Source organism: Pseudophryne corroboree, chromosome 3, assembly GCF_028390025.1.
Source record: "Pseudophryne corroboree isolate aPseCor3 chromosome 3, aPseCor3.hap2, whole genome shotgun sequence".
Classification (NCBI taxonomy): Eukaryota; Metazoa; Chordata; class Amphibia; order Anura; family Myobatrachidae; genus Pseudophryne; species Pseudophryne corroboree.
This window is the reverse complement of record NC_086446.1, coordinates 298,912,255-298,922,573: the sequence shown is the minus strand read 5'-3', so window position 1 is coordinate 298,922,573 and position 10,319 is coordinate 298,912,255.

The following is a 10,319-nucleotide window of genomic DNA, read 5'->3' as shown; positions in this document are numbered from 1 at the left end:
GGGATAACACAGCTCCCAGCACACACTGGTATGTGGTATTATAATATAGGGGACAGGGGACTGTACAGTGATATATGATGGGGGATAACACAGCTCCTGGCACACACTGATATGTGGTATTCTAATATAGGGGACAGGGGACTGTACACTAATATATGATGGGGGATAACACAGCTCCCAGCACACACTGATATGTGTTGTTGTTGTTATTATTATGTAGGGGAGAGGGGGCTGTACAGTGATATATGATGAGGGATAACACAGCTCCCGGCACACACTGGTATGTGGTATTATTATATAGGGGAGAGGGGACTGTACAGTGATATATGATGGGTAATATCACAGCTCCTGGCACACCCTAATATGTGGTATTATAATATATGGGAGAGGGGGCTGTACAGTGATATATGATGAGGGATAATACAGCTCCCGGCACACACTGATATGTGGTATTATTATATAGGGGAGAGGGGACTGTACAGTGATATGTGATGAGGGATAGCACAGCTCCCAGCACACACTGATATGTGGTATTATTATTAGTGATGAGCGGGTTCGGTTCCACGGAAACCAAACCCCCCCGAACTTCACTCGTTTTACACGGGTCCGAGGCATACTCGGATTCTCCCGTATGGCTCGGTTAACCCGAGCGCGCCCGAACGTCATCATCTCGCTGTCGGATTCTCGCGAGATTTGGATTCTATGTAAGCAGCCGCGCATCGCCGCCATTTTCACTCGTGCATTGTAAATGTTAGGGAGAGGACGTGGCTGGCGTCCTCTCCGTGTATTGTTGATGCAAATATTTGTGCTTATTGCTTCATTGTGGGGACTGGGGAGCAGCTGTATTATATAGGAGGAGTACAGTGCAGAGTTTTGCTGACCAGTGACCACCAGTATACGTTGTCTGCCTGAAAAACATTCCATATCTGTGCTCAGTGTGCTGCATATATCTGTGCTCACACTGCTTTATTGTGGGGACTGGGGACCACCAGTATATTATATAGGAGGAGTACAGAGCAGAGTTTTGCTGACCAGTGACCACCAGTATACGTTGTCTGCCTGAAAAACACTCCATATCTGTGCTGCATTGTAGTATATAGTAGGAGTACAGTGCATAATTTTGCTGACCACCAGTATATAATATATAGGAGTACGGTACAGAAGGCCACTGCTGTACCTACCTCTGTGTCGTCAAGTATACTATCCATCCATACCTGTGGTGCATTTAAGTTTTGCACAGTTTGCTGACCACCAGTATATAATATACAGCATTACGGTACAGTAGGCCACTGCTGTACCTACCTCTGTGTCGTCAAGTATACTATCCATCCATACCTGTGGTGCATTTAAGTTTTGCACAGTTTGCTGACCACCAGTATATAATATATAGCATTACGGTACAGTAGGCCACTGCTGTACCTACCTCTGTGTCGTCAAGTATACTATCCATCCATACCTGTGGTGCATTTAAGTTTTGCACAGTTTGCTGACCACTAGTATATAATATATAGCATTACGGTACAGTAGGCCACTGCTGTACCTACCTCTGTGTCGTCAAGTATACTATCCATCCATACCTGTGGTGCATTTAAGTTTTGCACAGTTTGCTGACCACCAGTATATAATATATAGCATTACGGTACAGTAGGCCACTGCTCTACCTACCTCTGTGTCGTCATTCGTCAAGTATACTATCCATCCATACCTGTGGTGCATTTCAGTTGTGCGCAGTATATATAGTAGTAGGCCATTGCTATTGATACTGGCATATAATTCCACACATTAAAAAATGGAGAACAAAAATGTGGAGGTTAAAATAGGGAAAGATCAAGATCCACTTCCACCTCGTGCTGAAGCTGCTGCCACTAGTCATGGCCGAGACGATGAAATGCCATCAACGTCGTATGCCAAGGCCAATGCCCAATGTCATAGTAGAGCATGTAAAATCCAAAAAACAAAAGTTCAGTAAAATGACCCAAAAATCAAAATTGAAAGCATCTGATGAGAAGCGTAAACTTGCCAATATGCCATTTACGACACGGAGTGGCAAGGAACGGCTGAGGCCCTGGCCTATGTTCATGACTAGTGGTTCAGATTCACATGAGGATGGAAGCACTCATCCTCTCGCTAGAAAAATGAAAAGACTTAATCTGGCAAAAGCACAGCAAAGAACTGTGCGTTCTTCTAAATCACAAATCCCCAAGGAGAGTCCAATTGTGTCGGTTGCGATGCCTGAACTTCCCAACACTGGACGGGAAGAGCTTGCGCCTTCCACCATTTGCACGCCCCCTGCAAGTGCTGGAAGGAGCACCCGCAGTCCAGTTCCTGATAGTCAAATTGAAGATGTCACTGTTGAAGTACACCAGGATGAGGATATGGGTGTTGCTGGCGCTGGGGAGGAAATTGACAAGGAGGATTCTGATGGTGAGGTGGTTTGTTTAAGTCAGGCACCCGGGGAGACACCTGTTGTCCGTGGGACGAATATGGCCATTGACATGCCTGGTCAAAATACAAAAAAAATCAGCTCTTCGGTGTGGAATTATTTCAACACAAATGCGGACAACAGGTGTCAAGCCGTTTGTTGCCTTTGTCAAGCTGTAATAAGTAGGGGTAAGGACGTTAACCACCTCGGAACATCCTCCCTTATACGTCACCTGCAGCGCATTCATCATAAGTCAGTGACAAGTTCAAAAACTTTGGATGACAGCGGAAGCAGTCCACTGACCACTAAATCCCTTCCTCTTGTAACCAAGCTCCTGCAAACCACACCACCGACTCACTCAGTGTAAATTTCCACCTTACACAGGAAAGCCAATAGTCCTGCAGGCCATGTCACTGGCAAGTCTGACGAGTTTTCTCCTGCCTGGGATTCCTCCGATGCATCCTTGAGTGTAACGCCTACTGCTGCTGGCGCTGCTGTTGTTGCTGCTGGGAGTCGATCATCATCCCAGAGGGGAAGTCGGAAGACCACTTGTACTACTTCCAGTAAGCAATTGACTGTCCAACAGTCCTTTGCGAGGAAGATGAAATATCACAGCAGTCATCCTGCTGCAAAGTGGATAACTCAGGCCTTGGCAGCCTGGGCGGTGAGAAACATGGTTCCGATATCCACCGAGGCAACTAGAGACTTGATTGAGGTACTGTGTCCCAGGTACCAAATACCACATAGGTTCCATTTCTCTAGGCAGGCGATACCGAAAATATACACAGACGTCAGAAAAAGAGTCACCAGTGTCCTAAAAAATGCAGTTGTACCCAATGTCCACTTAACCATGGACATGTGGACAAGTGGAGTAGGGCAGACTCAGGACTATATGACTGTGACAGCCCACTGGGTAGATGTATTGCCTCCCGCAGCAAGAACAGCAGCGGTGGCACCAGTAGCAGCATCTCATAAACGCCAACTCGTTCCTAGGCAGGCTACACTTTGTATCACCGCTTTCCATAAGAGGCACACAGCTGACAACCTTTTACGGAAACTGAGGAACATCATCGCAGAATAGCTTACCCCAATTGGACTCTCCTGGGGATTTGTGACATCGGACAACACCACCAATATTGTGCGTGCATTACATCTGGGCAAATTCCAGCACGTCCCATGTTTTGCACATACATTGAATTTGGTGGTGCAGAATTATTTAAAAAACGACAGGGGCGTGCAAGAGATGCTGTCAGTGGCCCGAAGAATTGCGGGCCACTTTCGGCATTCAGCCACCGCGTGCCGAAGACTGGAGCACCAGCAAACACTCCTGAACCTGCCCTGCCATCATCTGAAGCAAGATGTGGTAACGAGGTGGAATTCAACCCTCTATATGCTTCAGAGGATGGAGGAGCAGCAAAAGGCCATTCAAGCCTATACATCTGCCCACGATATAGGCAAAGGAGGGGGAATGCACCTGACTCAAGCGCAGTGGAGAATGATTTCAACGTTGTGCAAGGTTCTGCAACCCTTTGAACTTGCCACACGTGAAGTCAGTTCAGACACTGCCAGCCTGAGTCAGGTCATTACCCTCATCAGGCTTTTGCAGAAGAAGCTGGAGACATTGAAGGAGGAGCTAAAACAGAGCAATTCCGCTAGGCATGTGGGACTTGTGGATGGAGCCCTTAATTCGCTTAACCAGGATTCACGGGTGGTCAATCTGTTGAAATCAGAGCACTACATTTTGGCCACCGTGCTCGATCCTAGATTTAAAACCTACGTTGTATCTCTCTTTCCGGCAGACACAAGTCTGCAGAGGTTCAAAGACCTGCTGGTGAGAAAATTGTCAACTCAAGCGGAACGTGACCCGTCAACAGCTCCTCCTTCACATTCTCCCGCAACTGGGGGTGCGAGGAAAAGGCTAAGAATTCCGAGCCCACCCGCTGGCGGTGATGCAGGGCAGTCTGGAGCAAGTGCTGACATCTGGTCCAGACTGAAGGACCTGCCAACGATTACTGACATGTCGTCTACTGTCACTGCATATGATTCTCTCACCATTGAAAGAATGGTGGAGGATTATATGAGTGACCGCATCCAAGTAGGCACGTCAGACAGTCCGTACGTATACTGGCAGGAAAAAGAGGCAATTTGGGGGCCCTTGCAGAAACTGGCTTTATTTTACCTAAGTTGCCCACCCTCCAGTGTGTACTCTGAAAGAGTGTTTAGTGCAGCCGCTCACCTTGTCAGCAATCAGCGTACGAGGTTACTTCCAGAAAATGTGGAGAAGATGATGTTCATCAAAATGAATTATAATCAATTCCTCCGTGGAGACATTCACCAGCAATTGCCTCCAGAAAGTACACAGGGACCTGAGATGGTTGATTCCAGTGGGGACGAATTAATAATCTGTGAGAAGGGGGATGTACACAGTGAAAGGGGTGAGGAATCGGAGGATGATGATGAGGTGGACATCTTGCCTCTGTAGAGCCAGTTTGTGCAAGGAGAGATTGATTGCTTCTTTTTTGGTGGGGGCCCAAACCAACCAGTCATTTCAGTCACAGTCGTGTGGCAGACCCTGTCGCTGAAATGATGGGTTCGTCAAAGTGTGCATGTCCTGTTTATACAACATAAGGGTGGGTGGGAGGGCCAAGGACAATTCCAACTTACACCTCTTTTTTCTTTCATTTTTCTTTGCATCATGTGCTGTTTGGGGACAATTTTTTTGAAGTGCCATCCTGCCTGACTCTGCAGTGCCACTCCTAGATGGGCCATGTGTTTGTGTCGGCCACTTGTGTCACTTAGCTTAGTCACACAGCGACCTTGGTGCGCCTCTTTTTTTCTTTGCATCATGTGCTGTTTGGGGACTATTTTTTTGAAGTGCCATCCTGCCTGACACTGCAGTGCCACTCCTAGATGGGCCAGGTGTTTGTGTCGGCCACTTGTGTCGCTTAGCCATCCAGCGACCTTGGTGCACCTCTTTTTTTCTTTGCATCATGTGCTGTTTGGGGACTATTTTTTTGAAGTGCCATCCTGTCTGACACTGCAGTGCCACTCCTAGATGGGCCAGGTGTTTGTGTCGGCCACTTGGGTCGCTTAGCTTAGCCATCCAGCGACCTTGGTGCACCTCTTTTTTTCTTTGCATCATGTGCTGTTTGGGGACTATTTTTTTGAAGTGCCATCCTGTCTGACACTGCAGTGCCACTCCTAGATGGGCCAGGTGTTTGTGTCGGCCACTTGGGTCGCTTAGCTTAGCCATCCAGCGACCTTGGTGCACCTCTTTTTTTCTTTGCATCATGTGCTGTTTGGGGACTATTTTTTTGAAGTGCCATCCTGTCTGACACTGCAGTGCCACTCCTAGATGGGCCAGGTGCTTGTGTCAGCCACTTGGGTCGCTTAGCTTAGCCATCCAGCGACCTCGGTGCAAATTTTAGGACTAAAAATAATATTGTGAGGTGTGAGGTGTTCAGAATAGACTGAAAATGAGTGGAAATTGTGGTTATTGAGGTTAATAATACTATGGGATCAAAATGACCCCCAAATTCTATGATTTAAGCTGTTTTTGAGGGTTTTTTGTAAAAAAAACACCCAAATCCAAAACACACCCGAATCCGACAAAAAATTTTCAGGGAGGTTTTGCCAAAACGCGTCCGAATCCAAAACACGGCCGCGGAACCGAATCCAAAGCCAAAACACAAAACCCGAAAAATTTCCGGTGCACATCACTAATTATTATTAGTAATTATTATAGCATAGAAATGTATTGGAAAAACTAGAAAGCTTCACCAAAGAGAATAAGATAATTTTAAGACAATTCTTTGCAGAGAATTAAAAAATACACTAATTCAAATGATGCCTAGGAGCCTTATATATAAACATGGAAAAGTAAGATAAGTCTATTATTATTATTCTTTCTTTCTGTTGTTATGCAATGAATGCTAGCATTACTGTTCGCTGTAATTGGCATTGCCAAAGCCTGCTGTGTTTATACATTTCTGTAAAAATGTATTTTAGGGCAGATGCCGAATTGTTGGCAAATTGGGCATAAATGACAAAAAAAAAAAAGCATGAAAACTAGTGTACTGTATAATGCCACATCCTAGCTCTCCAGATGTATGGAGTCATAATTGTATTGTGCATGTGTTCACTTGATCATGTGCAAAGCCAAATCATGCAATATATGCTATGCAAACTGGTATAGTGCTTACACTGCAGCAGCCACTTTCTGTACAGCATTCTACTGCCCAAAAATAACCAACATTCAATTTACTCATTACGCTGCAGAACGATCTAAACCAGACAACAAGCGGGAGGGATGTTTTATCTATATTAAGTGTTTTAAACTTGCCATACTGTTAATTGAAACCTATAAATCATTTACTCCTCTTATGAAAGTATTGCAAGTGGTAGGATATTTTTCAAAATACTGTTGGATAGTTGACTATTATCTGAAAGCATTTGTCACATCAAGGTACTCAGGGTTCTTTCCTTGTTATCCCTAATCGGGAGTCCATCTTGTAAAAGTTTAATGCATTTAAATATGTGAAATTTATGGAAATAGAACAAGTAGTGTTCCAGACAACATAACATACGGTAAAAGAAAACAGCCAATCTGTTTGAAAACATAAGAAACAAATATTTCTAGTGGGGAAAAAAAAACATTTTGGGTGGTGACAAAATGTATTTAGAGTTAGATGCATTTTGCAATCCTAATGTTTGTATGAAAAGGATGTTGAAAAAAAAAAGGATATGCATACATATGGCTATAACAATGTATATAGTACTAATAAGACTTTGACCTGTTAGTATAGAATCAGTGGCGGTTTTAGCTGCGGGCTTAGAGTACGGCAGCAGTCACGCAGTCTACACCATCTGATTTGTGTGTGCCCGCCACAAGCTGATTGGAAGTGAGGCACGAGCCACCTGCAGCCAAAAGTAGGAGAGATGGTCAGGAGCCAGGGGACCTCCTGCTGTGACCGGACCCAGAGAACTGGTGAGTCATGGGGACACAGGCAGTGGCAGTGGGGTGGATGGCACACACACAATCACACACTCTCTCTCTCTCTCTCTCTCTAGAGGTGCTTTACCTGGCATAACGTGAAAAGGGCTCTACCTGGCGTAACTTGTGTACAGGGCCATCTTTTCATATGGGCTCAATGGGCAGTTGCCCAAGGGCCACATGAGTATAAGGACCCTCTGAAGATAGCTGAGGGTCCCCTTTTTACAGGGGTACCAGAATTTTGAAAATCGGCCCTGGGGAACAGGAGATATCTGACTTCAAAGCAGTAGTCCCCATCCAAGCCTGTTAATTGCTCTTTCCATCCAGATATCTTGGGTTCTGTGTAAGTTAGAGTTTTTATGAGGTTATACCCCCAAAGCAGGGACTCTCCCCTTTTGGTGGACAATGGCATATTGTCTTTACTATGCACAGAACCAGAGATATAAGCCTTCCAGCAGCTGGTCCCAGCTCCAGCTCCACACAACTAGTATGCAGTTTTATATTTTCATCAGTGGATTGCTCTGGCTCCTGAATTCTGATCCTCATGTCCCCAGTACCTTCAGAAAGGTGGGGCTCTCTAGATTTTTATCCCATTGAATGCTAAGAAATCTATTTCCAGGAACTGAAGATACTGTATCTGCAGTCAAGCAAGCTGACATCAAAGCTGCTGCTGAGAGCACCCCTCACCCCTACTGCTAGAGGATGGGTAGGGACCCCAGTGCATTGCTTTGCCAAGGGGCCTACACTGCTGTTAAGATGACCCTGCTTGTGTAAGGGGCTCTACCTGGCATAATGTGTATAAGAGGCTTTACCTGGCGCAATGTGTATAATGGGCTCTACCTGGCACAATGTGTCTTAGAGGCTATACCTGGCATAACGTGTGTAAGGGGTTCTACATGGCATAACATGGGTTAGGGGCTTTACCTGGCATAATGTGTGTAAAAGGCTCTACCTGGCATAACATATATTAGGGGCTCTACCTGGTGTAACATTTGTGAGGGACTCTACCTGGTGTAACTTGTGAAAGAGGCTCTACCTTGCGTAACATGTATTAGGCAATCTACCTGGAATAACATGTGTAAAGGGCTCTACCTGTCATAATGTGTATAAGTGTCTCTACCTGCCGTAATGTGTGTAAGGGGCTCTACCTGGCGTGATGTGTGTAAGAGGCTCTACGTTGCATAACGTGTACAAGGGGCTCTACCTGGCATAACATGTGTAAGGGCTCCTGGTGTAAAGTGTATAAGAGGCTCTACCTGGCCTGACATGAATAAGGCTCTATCTGGCAGAAAGTGTTTAAGGGGCTGTACCTGGCATAACGTTTATAAGGGTATCTACCTGGTGTAATGTTTATAACAGGGGTTCTACCTGTCATAATGTGTATAAAAGGGGCTCTACCTGAATAATGTGTATAAGGCTCTACTGTAGTATAATGCATGTAAGGAGATTTAATATGACATAATGTGTATAAGAGGTACTATGTGGTGTAATGGAACTGGTGGAAACTACTGTGCGGTGTAATATGAATTATTACTATTCTGTGGCCATGCTCCTTCTCTGTGAAGTAATTTCCATATATTTTTGATGTGCGCCTATGGAGCTCACTGTCCCTCTTCGAGTGTGTGTGTGGGGGGGTGGGGGGGGGATTGGTAAAGGAAGTGTTTGCCCTGGGTGCCACAAGGTCTGGAACTGTCCCTGTTTAGAATCTTAGGGGTCTATTTACTATGCTTTGGATGGAGATAAAGTGGACGATGATAAAGTACCAGCCAATCAGCTCCTATCTGCCATGTCACAGGCTGGGGGCAGATGTATTAACCTGAAGAGGGGATAAAGAAGTGATAAACCAGTGAAAAGTGCAAGGTGATAACGCACCAGCCAATCATTATGGATTTTAAAAATGACAGTTAGGAGCTGACTGGCTGGTGCATTATCACCTTCCACTTATCACTGCTTTATCATTTCTTTAACCCTTTTCCAGGCTTAATACTGTACATCTGCCCCAGTGTTTGAAAAGTGACAGGAGCTGATGGCTGGTACTTTATCTCCATCCATTTTATCTCCATTCAAGGCTTCATAAATAGATCCCATAGAGAAAATAATGTTTTAGCTGAATTATTAGTAAATGCAATAGTCACATTCTGATTTAATATATGAAATAATCCAAACACCCAAATCCGTTATTTACCACTTTAAAAAAATTCTATTGGAATCTATTATTTCCTGCAGTTATTCACTTGCTACAATTATACATACAGTACAAGCTCTAATCAGTGAAGTTAATTAGAAGCTGAGGGCAAGAAGTGCCAATGTCACGAGAGTTGCTAAAACACCCACTCATGACAGCCACCAACATTGCCAATGTTCCCTTGCGCCCCATATACAGTAGATGAGAGAAAAAATATGCGATGAAGACCATACTGTACAAATAGGGTCTTTTCATAAAGATTGTTCTGTTGGAAGAGATATTATCATACAGCTTCGCACTGTGGGGTCTATGCATGCAGATTTGTATTATGAATTGTTAATTTTCACTATATATCGCATCGGTTTGATACAATATATACCTGGGTTAAGTAGGAATTCATGTATTCTTACCTTTCCAGTGAAGCAATGCAAAATTCAGGGCTCCCATGATGCAGTCTTCAGCTCTGGAGATGGTATGCAGAATCCTGTGTGCACATGCGCTGCTGAGTTTTGCATGGGGGAGCGGCACAAAGCAAACCGAATGCAGCAGGGAGTAAGCAGTCTGATGTGACAGGACATATGCCGATGGTGGTGTGTGTGTGTGTGTGTGTGTGTGTGTGTGTGTGTGTGTGTGTGTGTGTGTGTGGTGTGTGTGGGGGGGGGGGGGGGTGGTAGCAGAGTGCCCCATAAAGAAAATCCCTGTATTGTATTGAAAAATAA